The 13,663-nt window shown below is 42.8% G+C and overlaps 1 long non-coding RNA gene across 1 annotated transcript; it reads right to left on the bottom strand.

Annotated features, from left to right (window-relative positions):
• Nucleotides 1–6,686: 6,686 nt before the first annotated feature.
• Nucleotides 6,687–7,095, bottom strand: LOC111947983. The gene is made up of 2 exons (XR_002873973.1): nucleotides 6,952–7,095; nucleotides 6,687–6,871 (listed from the first exon to the last, which is right to left on the bottom strand). It is a non-coding gene; the product is annotated as an uncharacterized LOC111947983 (long non-coding RNA).
• Between the last annotated feature and the right edge of the window lie 6,568 nt (nucleotides 7,096–13,663).

Below are 13,663 nucleotides of genomic sequence, written 5' to 3'. Positions count from 1 at the left end.
TGCGCATTAACCAAATGTTCAATCAGCCAACCACATGGCAGCAGCTCGATGCATTTAGGGATGTAGACATGTTCAAGATGATCTGCTGCAGTTAAACCTGGGCATCAGTGGGGGGGGGGGGGGGGATTTAAGTGACTTTGAACGTGGTGGCTTGTTGGTGCGAGACGGGCTGGTCTGAGAATTACTGAAACTGCTGATCTACTGCAATTTGTACCCACAACTATGTCTAGGGTTTGCAGAGAATGGTCCAATGACCAGACTGGTTCCTTCTGATAGAAAGACCACAGTAACTTAAATAACTGGTTACAACTGAGGTCTGCAGAAGAGGATCTTTGAACACACAACAAGTCCAACCTTGAGCCAAAGGTAAACCATACTGGGTGCCACTGCTGTCCGCTAAGAACAGGAAACTTGAGGCTTCAATTCACACATGCTCAATGAAACTGGACAATAGAAGATTGAAAAACATTGTCTGGTCTGATGAGTCTCGATTTCTCCTGCAACATTTGGATGGTAGGGTCAGAATTTGGCATCAACTACATGAAAGCATGGATCCATCCTGCCTTGTATGAATGGTTCAGGCTGGTGGTGGTGGTGTAAAGGTGCGGGGGATATTTTCTTGGCACACTGCGGGCTGCTTAGTACAAATTGAGCATGGCTGCAACACCACAGCCTACCTGAGTATTAGTGTTGATCATGTCCATCCCTTTACGACCACAGTGAACCATCTCCTGATCGCTACTTCCAGTAGGACAAGGCGCCATGTCATAAAGCTGGAATCATCAGACTAGTTTCTTGAACATGATGAATAGTTCAGTGGACTAAAATGGCCTCAACAGTCAGTAGATCTGAACTCAATAGATCAGCTTTGGGATGTGGTAGAAAAGGAGACAAATTTGCAGCAACTGTGTGATGCGGCCATGTCAATATGGACCAAACTCTCTGAGGAATGTTCCCAGTACCTTGTTGAATCTGTGCCACCAGGGATTTAGGCAGTTCTGAAGCCGAAAAGTGGTCCAAACCAGTACTAGCGAGGTGTACCTAATAAAGTGGCCGGTGAGTGAAATATCATATATTTAATCATATTCCCTATATTATTGTCAAAAAATAAATTCCTCATTCACTAATTATTTCTGCACATAAAGTGCATACAGAAAACCTTTAAACATGTATTTATACTTTTAACAAAATGCTACATTTTAAAACTAAGAAAACATGGTATGGAAGGTCACGTATTGGTATAGGAGGCTTGTTCACTGACAGATAATTTTGCATACTACAATATCAATTATTGCGCTTAAACCAATCATCTTATAAAAAAGATACAGCTTATAAAATGTGATCGTATTTAGTGCCATAATATCAGCTTTTTGTCAGCTATGTTTGTCATGGTGATACAAAATCGATTACTTGAACTGCCTCCTGCATTGCCGTTCTATGTCAAACGCTTATAAATAATCAATGTTTTTCGAATGACATTAAAAGTACTTTTGCAACTTTGTGTGCCTAAAGTGGTATCAAAATATGGATTGGGTCCGCTCGAGATGCTGCAAACTGTCTGGCTCAAATGATAACACCGCAGTGAAATTGGCCTGTGTGCAAAGGTTTGCCAAGGGTGAAGATAATAAAGGCTTTATACCCACCACCTCACCCTCATATTGATCAAAGAATAACCTGGAAATTTATCAAAACAAAATGTTTGACAGGGAATTCAGCAACAAGAGCATATTAAAAATGCCACTACAGCACAAATAGATCAAAGGAAAGTTTGGCCAGTTGGTCTTTGGCACAATCTGTCATGGTCCCGTGGGGATTCGAAAGGACCCAGGCGCTGGAACCCGGAAGAAACTCGGAAACGAGGTGTAAGTATAAGAAAGATTTAATTTCTCTGAAGGAGAGTCTGTGACCAAGTCTTTGTTGCTGCGTGGCGGCTGACTGGAGGGTGGAGGCAGACGGAGCTCGAGACTGAGGCTTGCTGGATCCGAAGGGAAGACGTAGAGTGGAACTGGAGAACTGTAGCCCGAGGAGCACACTCGTGAGGATGATTCCTGAGAGCAGAACGGAGAAGCAAAATCAGCGTGATCAAGCCAAGGTAAGGCACAAGACATGCGAGAGCCAGACTATGCACCGTGGTAAGAACAACGGACTGGCGTTGACGTCAGGTCCTGGATCTTCTGAAGTAGGCGGTTTAACGAGGTGATGATTGGAACCAGCTGGTCGCGTCCAGAGCCGAGCAGGAGAGGGAGGGGGGAAGGTGACTGACAGAGGCGCCATGACAGTACCCCCCCCTCAACGACCGCCTCCAGGCGGTCCAGGACGACGGTCCGGATGGGCGCGGAAAAAGTCGTCGATGAGGGAACGGTCCAGGATGAGGGAGCGGGAGATCCAGGAGCGCTCCTCTGGACCGTAACCCTCCCAGTCCACGAGAAACTGAAAACCCCGACCCCGGCGCCGGACGTCCAACACCCGGCTGGCGGTGAAGGCCGGCGCGCCGTCAATGATACGGGCGGGCGGAGGGGAAGCGGACGGCGGGCACAACGGGCTTTCGTGGACAGGCTTGATTTGAGAAATATGGAATGCGGGATGTACCTTCAAAGCAGCAGGTAGGCGCAGCCGGACGCAGGAGGGGTTGATGATGTGGTCGATCTCGTAAGGGCCGATGTATCTGGGTGCCAGCTTACGAGAGGACGCCTGAACAGGAATATTGCGGGATGACAGCCATACCCTCTGCCCCGGTAGATAGACGGGTCCCACCACCCTGCGACGATTAGCGATCTGGCAGTTGCTCTCCTTGGTGCGGAGGAGAGCCGCCCTGGCCTGCCGCCAAATGTCCTGACACCGTTGAAGATGGAGCTGGACCGAGGGCACAGCCAGATCGAGTTCCTGAGAGGGAAACAGAGGGGGTGAGAACCCTAAGGAGGCTTCAAAGGGGGACATGCCAGTAGCGGTAGAGGAGTGAGTGTTGTGAGCATACTCCACCCAGATGAGGTATTTGGACCAGTCTGCTTCATTTTGCGCCACCAAGCATCGAAGAGCTGCTTCCAACTCTTGGTTTGCCCTCTCAGCTTGCCCGTTGGACTGCGGATGGTAACCAGAACTAAGACTGACCGTGGCCCCGAGGGCGGAGCAGAACGACCTCCAAACTTGAGACGTGAATTGGGGTCCGCGGTCGGACACGATATCACTAGGAATTCCATGGTAACGAAACACATGATGGACCAGGATATCTGCAGTTTCGGAGGCAGAGGGGAGTTGTGCTAGTGGAATGAAATGGACAGCCTTGGAAAAGCGATCAATGACCGTTAGAATTACAGTGTGCCCTTGGGACGGAGGCAGACCGGTAACAAAATCTAGTGCAATGTGTGACCAAGGGCGACTAGGTGTGGGCAGAGGCAACAGATGTCCGGAGGGGGGTGAATTAGAGTTCTTAGAGCGAGCACAAACTGAGCAAGCTGCCACGTACTCACGGACGTCTTTCTCCAAGGAAGGCCAGAAAAACCGTCGACGTAGCAGGTTGGTGGTTCTACGAACCCCCCCATGACAGGCAATCTTAGAGGCGTGCCCCCACGTCAACACCTCAGATCTCAGAGAGTCGGGTACATACAAAGTTCCAGGAGGACAGGTAGCATGATCAGGTATCTCACCTTGGGCTTGTTGGACTTTGTTCTCGATCTCCCAGGTGAGATTACCTATAAAACAGGAGGTGGGGATGATAGTGGATTCAGAGGTAGGTTCCGTAACTGAGTATTTTCTGGATAAGGCGTCTGGCTTGATGTTACGACTGCCGGGTCGATAAGTGATGTTGAAATTGAATCGATCGAAGAACAGACACCAGCGGGCTTGACGGGAGTTTAGGCGTTTTGCACTGCGTAAGTATGCGAGGTTCTTATGATCAGTCCAAACAATAAAGGGTTGTTCTGCCCCCTCCAGCCAGTGACGCCACTCTTCCAGAGCCAGTTTAATTGCCAGAAGCTCTCGGTTGCCCACGTCATAATTCCGCTCGGCTGGGCTCAGTTTACGAGAAAAATAAGCGCATGGTTTTAATTTGTTGGAGGTTCCTTCGCGCTGAGATAGCACGGCTCCCACACCGGAATCGGAGGCGTCTACTTCAACAATGAATTGTTTCTTGCCATCAGGTTGTATCAGAATGGGTGCCGTGACAAAAAGTCCTTTGAGTCTTTTAAAAGCCATGTCGGCAGCAGGGGTCCAAACAAAGGGCTTATTAACAGAAGTGAGCTGAGTGAGTGGAGCCGCGATGCTGCTGTAATTTCGGATGAACCTTCTGTAGAAATTTGCGAAGCCCAGAAATTGCTGTAACTTTTTGCGGGTTTGTGGGACCTCCCATTGAGTGACGGCGTCTATCTTTGCCGGATCGGGCCGAATGTTACCGGCTTCAATAATATACCCCAAAAAGGGGATAGAAGAAGTATGGAATTCGCATTTTTCCGCTTTTACAAATAGTTGGTTCTCCAGTAGTCTTTCCAGAACCAAGCGAACGTGATGCTCATGCTGGGTTTGACTGGACGAATAAATTAAGATATCGTCCAGATAAACGAAAACAAACCTATTTAGGAACTCACGAAGTACGTCATTCACGAGCCGTTGGAAAACAGCAGGGGCGTTCGTGAGGCCGAATGGCATGACCTGGTATTCATAGTGACCCCAAGGGGTGTTGAAAGCGGTTTTCCATTCATCACCCTCACGGACGCGGACCAGATGGTAGGCATTACGGAGATCAAGTTTGGAAAATATTTTAGCCTCCTGGACAGAATCAAAAACAGAATTAATGAGTGGAAGTGAATTCTTGTCCTTAACAGTAATCTGATTTAACTCACGGTAGTCGATGCAGGGTCTCAGGGTTTTGTCCTTTTTCTGCACGAAGAAAAATCCTGCACCGACTGGAGATGTAGAGGGACGGATGTGGTGGAGGGAAAGGGCTTCCTGAATGTAGTTTTCCATGGCCTCCTTTTCAGGACCGGAAAGATTGAACAGTCTTCCCTTAGGGAGTGGGGCGCCGTTGAGCAGTTCTATGGCACAGTCATATGGTCTATGGGGTGGTAGTGTACTGGCTTTGGATTTACAAAAAACAGTTCTGAGGTCGTGATAGCAGGAAGGAACGTTGGACAGGTCGATATTCATTTCGGACTCCGAGGTGATGGAAACAGAGGAGGGAATGGCGGAATGAAGACAGTTTGCCATGCAATAAGTACTCCAGTTGGTGATGCGAGGAACGGCCCAATCGATGCGTGGATTATGAGTTTGGAGCCAGGAGAAACCCAGGATGATGGGGGTCTGAGGGCATTGTGTGATAAAAAACTGGTGGTATTCTCGATGGTTGCCGGAGGTGAGAATGAGGACCGGTTTGGTACGAGACGTGATGCGAAAAAGTTGTTTACCACCTAATCCGGCAGCGTTAATAGGGGACTCGAGAGGTTCGAAAGGCAACGAGAGGTGGTTAACGAGCTGTGAGTCGATAAGACTATGTTCAGCGCCAGAATCGATGAGAGCACTAAATTCACTGACTTGACCCTGATGAGTAATTTTGACAGGTACATACAAAAACCTGATTTCTTTGACGTGAACGTTTTCGACCCCCCGCGGCCTGTCATCTAACGAGGGGCTCTGGAGTTTAAACGTTTTCCACATTGGGAAATTACATGACCGGGACGCCCGCAATAGAAGCACAAACCTTCGTCGCGACGTTTCTGACGTTCCTCTGCCGTTAGTTTTGAATGGCCTATCTGCATGGGCTCCTCCAAAACATGTGTGGGGGACTCGTGTGCGGGAAAAGAAAAAACCTGACCCGGAGCTCCGGGGTTCCGAGGGAAACTGGTTGGTTTGTGGCTCCGTTCGGCTTGACGTTCACGCAGCCGCACATCAGATCGGAGGGCTGCTGAGACTAGCTCCTCAAAAGAGTCAGGTTCGGGTTGTGAACATAAATGATCCTTAATTTTCTCATTAAGGGACTGGTAGAAAATACCCTTGAGTGCGGGGTCAGGCCAGCCGGCCTCCACCGCTAAAATGCGAAAATCGATCAAATGTTCACTCACCGAGCGATTGCCTTGTTTTAAGCTAAGCAACCGTCGGGTGGCTTCCTCTTGTTTGCGAGGCTGATCAAACACGAGGCGAAATTCTCCGATGAAACGATCGAATGGCAGATGAGAAATGGGATTAGAAGCCAAAAAAGCCTGGGCCCACTGGAGTGCTTTGTTACGGAGGGCGTTTACAATTAATGATATTCTGCTGTGGTCTGACTGGTAGAATCTGGGGGCCTGCTGAAAGATAAGCTGACACTGTAGGAGGAATCCTCCGCAGGCTGCAACATCGCCGCTGAATGGTTCCGGCTGCAGGCGGAAGTTTTCGGGGGTCATGGCGTCAGCGGAAGTCGGGTTGTTGCCGGAAGCAGCAGTTTGAGCTGAGACTGTGGGATTCGAGGGTTGCCTTGTTAATTCTGCGAGAGTATGAGTAATACTGTCGAGTCTGCGGAAAAGGTCCTGTTGAACTGCGGACAGTTGAGTAAGGGCGTCTGCTTGACGACTAAGGAGAGTACCTTGAACAGATATGGCGTGGCGGAGTCCTTCCGGGTCAGCTGGGTCCGGAGTATGGCCAGTCCGTTCTGTCATGGTCCCGTGGGGATTCGAAAGGACCCAGGCGCTGGAACCCGGAAGAAACTCGGAAACGAGGTGTAAGTATAAGAAAGATTTAATTTCTCTGAAGGAGAGTCTGTGACCAAGTCTTTGTTGCTGCGTGGCGGCTGACTGGAGGGTGGAGGCAGACGGAGCTCGAGACTGAGGCTTGCTGGATCCGAAGGGAAGACGTAGAGTGGAACTGGAGAACTGTAGCCCGAGGAGCACACTCGTGAGGATGATTCCTGAGAGCAGAACGGAGAAGCAAAATCAGCGTGATCAAGCCAAGGTAAGGCACAAGACATGCGAGAGCCAGACTATGCACCGTGGTAAGAACAACGGACTGGCGTTGACGTCAGGTCCTGGATCTTCTGAAGTAGGCGGTTTAACGAGGTGATGATTGGAACCAGCTGGTCGCGTCCAGAGCCGAGCAGGAGAGGGAGGGGGGAAGGTGACTGACAGAGGCGCCATGACACAATCTCCACATACTGTGCTAATGAGAAAATCTTACAGCTTTAAAAAGAAAAAAAAAAGTTTTCAGACTACAAATCTATCTTTCCCGCATATTGCCTGATGTGGAGAAAATACAGCCGAAATCCTCTGTGAAAGCAAAATTATCTAAATATAGTCAACCGTCTTGTCAGGTTGAAAATGGAGCTAAAACATGAACTGAGGTGTTTTTGTACCACTTATCGTTGGTGTTTGGCCAGCGGTTTAAAGTAGTCATTCCAGATTCCAGCAACTCCATTCCTCTTAGCTCCAAATGAAAGCAGAGAGCCACATGAAGTGGTCAAATGCCACACATTACAAACAACACAACCACAGACATAACTGGCTTGTAGTGCCGAAGCTTTTACAGCAAAGTTGTTTTTGATCCTTTTGATGGCACTTCCTCCTTTTTACTTTCTGGCAGATCTTTTTGGTTCCTCCCCAAATACCAGAACAAGTTATTTGGTTACCTTTAGTTTTTTTTTTTTTTTTTTTTTTTCCTGTTACGGTTGCCGTCTTTTCAATGTAATATGACTACCAGGTTTCTAAGAACAGATTTATGATGAACACTTTGAAGGCGTGTTGTTCTTTTAGTGCAACATAAACCTGTTATGCAGTGTATGAGCTGCTGTAAAGTTTAAAAAATATTATTATTTTGAAACATTTTCCTCCTCAAAATTCAAGATGCTCCGACACATTTTCTGTATTCAATAGTGCATTTGGGCCAATATGTATGACAAAAAAGAAATAGCTGAAAATCGTGCAATCTTGGGGTCTTGTGTTGCCTTGAAGCACACGAGATGAGATAAGTGACTGAAAGAAGATAGGAGACAACAAAGTGCGTGAAGCACCTAAGCAAGAAAAAAAAAAGAAACACAGTAAGGGAATATGTCAAGAAATCAAAGCTGAAAGAGGAGGATTCAAATGCACAAACATGCACTGTGTTGTTTTTCAGACCTTGATCTGAATACACTCCATTCAAAATCCATTTTGCCGTTTTTCTTACTTTGCTGTTTTTCCTTGTATTTGCTTCACACTTTAACAGCCTGGTCTATAAAGGCTAGGATTTCAGTTCTCTGATTATCCCCCGAAGTCATATGTAGTTTGTTAATAACACTTTATATAAAAGTAGACAAGACAACCCATTAGAACAAAAACAGCCATTTAAAATGAGTTTGAAATAAACTGCTCCTGATACTGAAAATGGATAGAAAGAATTGAATCATATGTTACTACTCAAATTTATTAAACTGTAGACATATCAGGCATGTCATGCACAGTCAAAAACGCACCAAACACGGCTTCTTGATGGCACATTTACGATGTTTCACACTGGACAAGCAGGGAGGGGGTTCTTCTTTTTCTTTTTCTACTGTTTACTAGTGCATGTCTGCCACCTTCAGCTGGAGGGGGCTTGGTGTGAATGTTGAAGCGCTGCAGATTCACAGCTCTATTCCAGTACATAAAATACTTGGTGTCATATAATTCAAACAATTTTTAAATGGTTGGTCTGTTAATCAAAAGGAATGCCAGGCACTATCAAATCCAAGTCAATGATTGAACAAATTTCAACCTGGTTAAACTTCCAAAGCATGTTCAATGTTTGTATGTTTTTGTATGTAGAGCCTGAAAACAGTCTTAAAAATGTGAGTAGCTACACGTAGAAGTGGGAGTTTTGATTGCGGGAACCCGAAATGTGCAATTATGCAAGTTTTACAAAGACTTTTCATTGAAATTGATTACTTGAACACACATTGTCGGGGGTGGTGTGTATACGCACTTTTATACTAAATACATGTCTTAATTTCTATTAACATGCAACATATTTCATAAAATTGTACATTAAGCTCACATTCGATACAATGTAATATTCTACATACCAGAGTTTCCTGTTTAACCATACATAAAACCATTACAGAAAGCCAAAATATACCCCACTAAAACTTTGCAAAAGTTTATAATAAACGATTTACATTAGAACATTTTCTGTTCACCTTTCAGCATTTCCCTAAAGGGATGCCCACATCAAATAAGCTTTCACTGATTCGCACAGGTGGTTTGGCAGAGTTTTCTTATTTATTTTTTTAACGGCGGATGCCTATCCTGTGTCTAATCCAGGCTGAGGAAACGTAAAATATATTGCTCATACTCTAGAGGCACTTAATGTTTTCAACATTTATACAAAGATTTTGTGTAACAGACTGTAGAACTTTAAACCCATCTGTCTAAATATTCTCTTCATACCTCTTCTTATGAAATATTGCTGTTTTATTTTTTTGGCTTCAACTTTTTGATCAAAGTATTCCACATTTTCTCTCCATATCACAATACTAAAGGTCTTTCAGAGCCAGACTGCCCCACCACATATGTTGACAAATTGTAAAATTATCATTTTGAAAAATACTTGTACTTTTCTGTTCTTTACTTAGTCAAACAGGTTTAGAAATATTTTTGATCTTAAAGAAGCTGATTAGTTTTATCTTTTTTATAAATTGCATTGGGAATTATTCCAACAGCTCCTGTTTCTGAAATGTACCTGTTGGAATGTAGTTTTTCTTACAGAGACTTGTAAAAAGTAAGTCAAATTTGTATGAAAAGGTACAAATTGCAGCTACATGAGAAATTAATAATAATTGAACAATGTTGATAATTATGTAAATTATTATGTATTATGTAAACATTTCAACTTTGCAAGTGTTAATTAATCACCTTTATAACATGATAGCATATTTACTTAGAGACCCGCTTGGCTATTTGTATTTTGTAATGTATTATGTATGAATTTCAGTATAAGGTTAACTTGCATTGATTATCTTTGCCTTGTTGACCACACAAAAAACCTTTCCATATCATTTATCAGTAGTCAAAGGGGTCTTGAGATACTAAAGTCCGGACAAAAAGAAAGAATTAAAGTATTAAATACTAAATAGTATTTAGTATTAAATAGTATATTAAAGTATTAGGTTGCAAAACAAACTTTTTTTTTTTTGATTGGTTTGATTTTTCAGAATTATTTAATTTCAAAATGCATATCTGCAGGATGATGGAGGTACAGAATCAAAACAATGATAAAGAAATTCACTAATAGTCATTTAAGCATCAACTTATGGCTTTTTGAAGCACTACTTTGAATAACAGTATAATACTTAAGCATCCCTTCCATTTTTTAATTTTAGGTTTTATTTTGCACTGCTTGAGCTGCATTCCGATTGCTTGCTTATCGGAGGTGCACAAGGACAGACATAGAAAGGTTTAGCAAACAGCAGTGTTTGGTGAAAAGACAGAGCACCTGTTGGGTCCCAGATGTGCTGCGGCACTTTTTTTACAGGATGACTGGTGGTGTTTTCCCTGAGGGACTCAGCCAGCAGCTGTGACAGTAGCTACAGTGCATCATCCTGATCCAGACTTCCAATCTATTTCCTGCTGGCTTGTGTAGAAATTTGGAAAAAAGAGTCAGAAACAGTCATGCAGGTGCTCAAGCTTTATGATTGTGACAGAAAAATGAAAATCATTTTAAAGAACATGAGCAATGAAAAGGGTATTGTCTTCAAGGTATATTTGAGTTACTTTGGCCCGATTGGTCACATATCTGTGCTATTATTTCCAGACATATAAGACCACACTATTCTAGTTTGTTTTGTCCGAAATTTTAAGACAGGGTTCATCTTAATTAGTTAATATTATAAATTCTGTAGACTTAATTAAAAATAATTTCCACTTTTGAACAAAGTATACATTTATAGCTTGACAAACCTTTTTTTTCATAATACTATCACGAGACTGCAGATTTGTCTGGAGATTTATCGATGACTCCAAAAGAGATGGTTGAGAGGCTCGGGAAACTGATTTATTTAAAGATAGGCTACATAAAGTTAACGTTTTGAAGATTTATAAATCTATGACTGTTTCCGTCTTTGCAGTACATAAGATCGACCTTCATCCTTTTCATGATAGAAAAACAAGGCAAAGAAGGCCATTTCTGTTCATGCAGCACCTTATGTACAATGCCTGCATTTCAGGCATTTCAAAGGGCCTTACAGAAGTATGAAAAAGTTAACTTAATGATAAAGTAACTATCAAGATTTGTGTTGTTTGGCACACTTTTTGCTTTTCTTTTTTATTTGCTTGACAATTTCCCATGTCTCAGGTCTTAAATATGACTTTCGAGAAAGCTATGGATAAACATTTGAAGAACCTTTATTTATTTTTAAAACTAGTATAAAGATTTCTTGCCAGAGTAAATATATCTTAGGAGAGACATTTTCACCTGCAGTTTCTTGACCACTGACTTGCTTGAACCAGCTGTCCTTCGAAAGCACAACATTGTTTGAGATTTTTTGCCTGACGCTTCTTCCTTTTTCTGAAGAGTTGCAAAAGTGTCCCTAGCACATCCACCTCAGCTTGGATGTGGACAGGCTTGTACTGCTTCAGGTAGTGGATATAGCCCTGGGGGGGTTAAGCATCCATCCTTAGGCAAGAAACCTGACCCAAAATTCCTCTCAAATGTAACAAACTGATGTTGACTTGTTTTTAACTTCCCCATTTTCTTTAAGAGCTGGCACAAAATTACGTTCTTGGGTTAGAAGTGCAGCAGTGTTATGCTGACAACCTCTGCCTAAAGAACTGCTTTTTTCATTCTAGGGGCAAATTGATCAAATTTGACCAAAGGATCCATAAAAACAAGCTACAGAGACTGCGCTTTGAAGAACCAAGTTTCTTTGCAAAATCCAATATTGTTGATGGTGTTTGATACATTTGACCTGGGGGGTACAGGGGATACAAGTAGACTGATCTCTGACTAATCTGGGGTCATGCTGCCCTTTGTCTTTTATGAGTATGTACAGAAGTCTCAAATGTACTTCTAAAAGAGGGGATCCTATGTTACATTCATGCAAAATGTGGTGCTTTTACCACAAAATCCATGATTATTTTAATAATAGACTTGACTAAAAGGGTATGAGCGAATCTTCCCAAGTGGATGTGCAAAGGGAGTGCAAAAGGAACTCTTCCAACACTTTCAAATGAGACCTGCAACCAGAAAACCACAAAAATAAAGCCCAACCCAAACTCTAAATATAATTTCTTTTACAAGACAGACTAACAAATGCTCTGTTACCCTCAGTTGTATTTGATACAATTATATTTCAACGTTTTAAGTCAAGTACTCATCACAACTAGGAAAAACAACTGTGGAAAGACATTTTTCAATTATTTTATTATTTTCATCGATTTAAAATGTATTGGTCAATTGTTGACTCTTTTACTGTTCTTTAAAAGGTCTGGCCAACAGGAGCTCTGCTCTCTTAGAGTTGCCAAAACTGACTGAAAAATCTCAGTATTATTTTAAGATGAAATTTGGTACACATTTGCCAAAAAGTGTCATATTACGGGAAACCTAATGATCCTGTTTTAACAATATTTTGTTGTGTGCATGCCTTATAATAGAAGTGGAACAAACACATTTAGAATCACTGCTATAGATGTAATGTATTATTACATTTATCTTATTCTGGCTTTCCATTAGAGATTATGCTTTGACAAACAATAAGATACCAGGTGTAAAAGATTTGGTACATTTGAGAAAATAAAGCACAGGAGAGATGAAAAAAGGCCTTTGGGCAAATGTCTGTTTTACACAAGCTGAGCCTCCGGGTCGCTGCTGGCAAGATACTCGACAAATGACAGCACCCAGTTGTTTCAGAAATTCAAGGCCATTTGCCTTCATATATAGTCATGAAGCAGTTTTCTTTTTGTCTGTCAAAATTGCAGCTTTCAATAGTTTTTATACATCAATCTTTCTGAAATGTGTTTGTGTCTTTCAGGAGAGGAATATAATTCAGAAAAGCACTTCCTCAAATGGCAATAATAAAAATCAAACATGATGTCATAGGCTTTAAAAGAAAGGCTAATTGTCTGAATGAACCAAAGCAGTAACACCAAACACAAATAAACAGTCACGGCAGCACGACATGATGGTGCATTCACTTGCTTCTTGTGAAGCCCTTGAGAGGTACTTGTAACAATCAGAAAGGACAAGGAAGAGAAAAGAAAAGGAAAAAGAAAATCTCAAAAACTCTATGTGTGTGCATGGTTATGTATATAATATACAGTATATATATATATATATATATATATATATATATACAGTATATATATATATATTTTTGCTTAACGGATGAACAGCACCACCTGGCCATAGTGCCCTTAGGTTGGTAGTAAGCAGTCATGCGATGTTGCAGGTGAACTTGATAAGTCTCAAAGTGTCATCAACATCAAGACACAGAACTACTGGTTTTTGACAAACCTCAGGGACAGACCGCAACCATGATCAGTACTTAGGGACCTCTGAACTCAGTCATGGTTTTGCAAATGCATATAGCTGCAGGCTGTATGGCAGATGTGAGATTACTAGGGTTTCCAAACAAACTCTTTGCAAATCCATCCATCGCTTTGACTTGAATGCTACTGGCTGATGCAGGTTATTCCACCGGCACCAAGACACCAGTGGGCTGTGTTTGACCTGGACAATGCAGCAATGGTCTGCTATC

Source organism: Oryzias latipes, chromosome 10 (assembly GCF_002234675.1).
Source record: "Oryzias latipes chromosome 10, ASM223467v1".
NCBI classification, from domain to species: domain Eukaryota; kingdom Metazoa; phylum Chordata; class Actinopteri; order Beloniformes; family Adrianichthyidae; genus Oryzias; species Oryzias latipes.
Note: the sequence above shows the minus strand (reverse complement) of the source record. Positions and strands in the feature narration are given on the sequence as shown.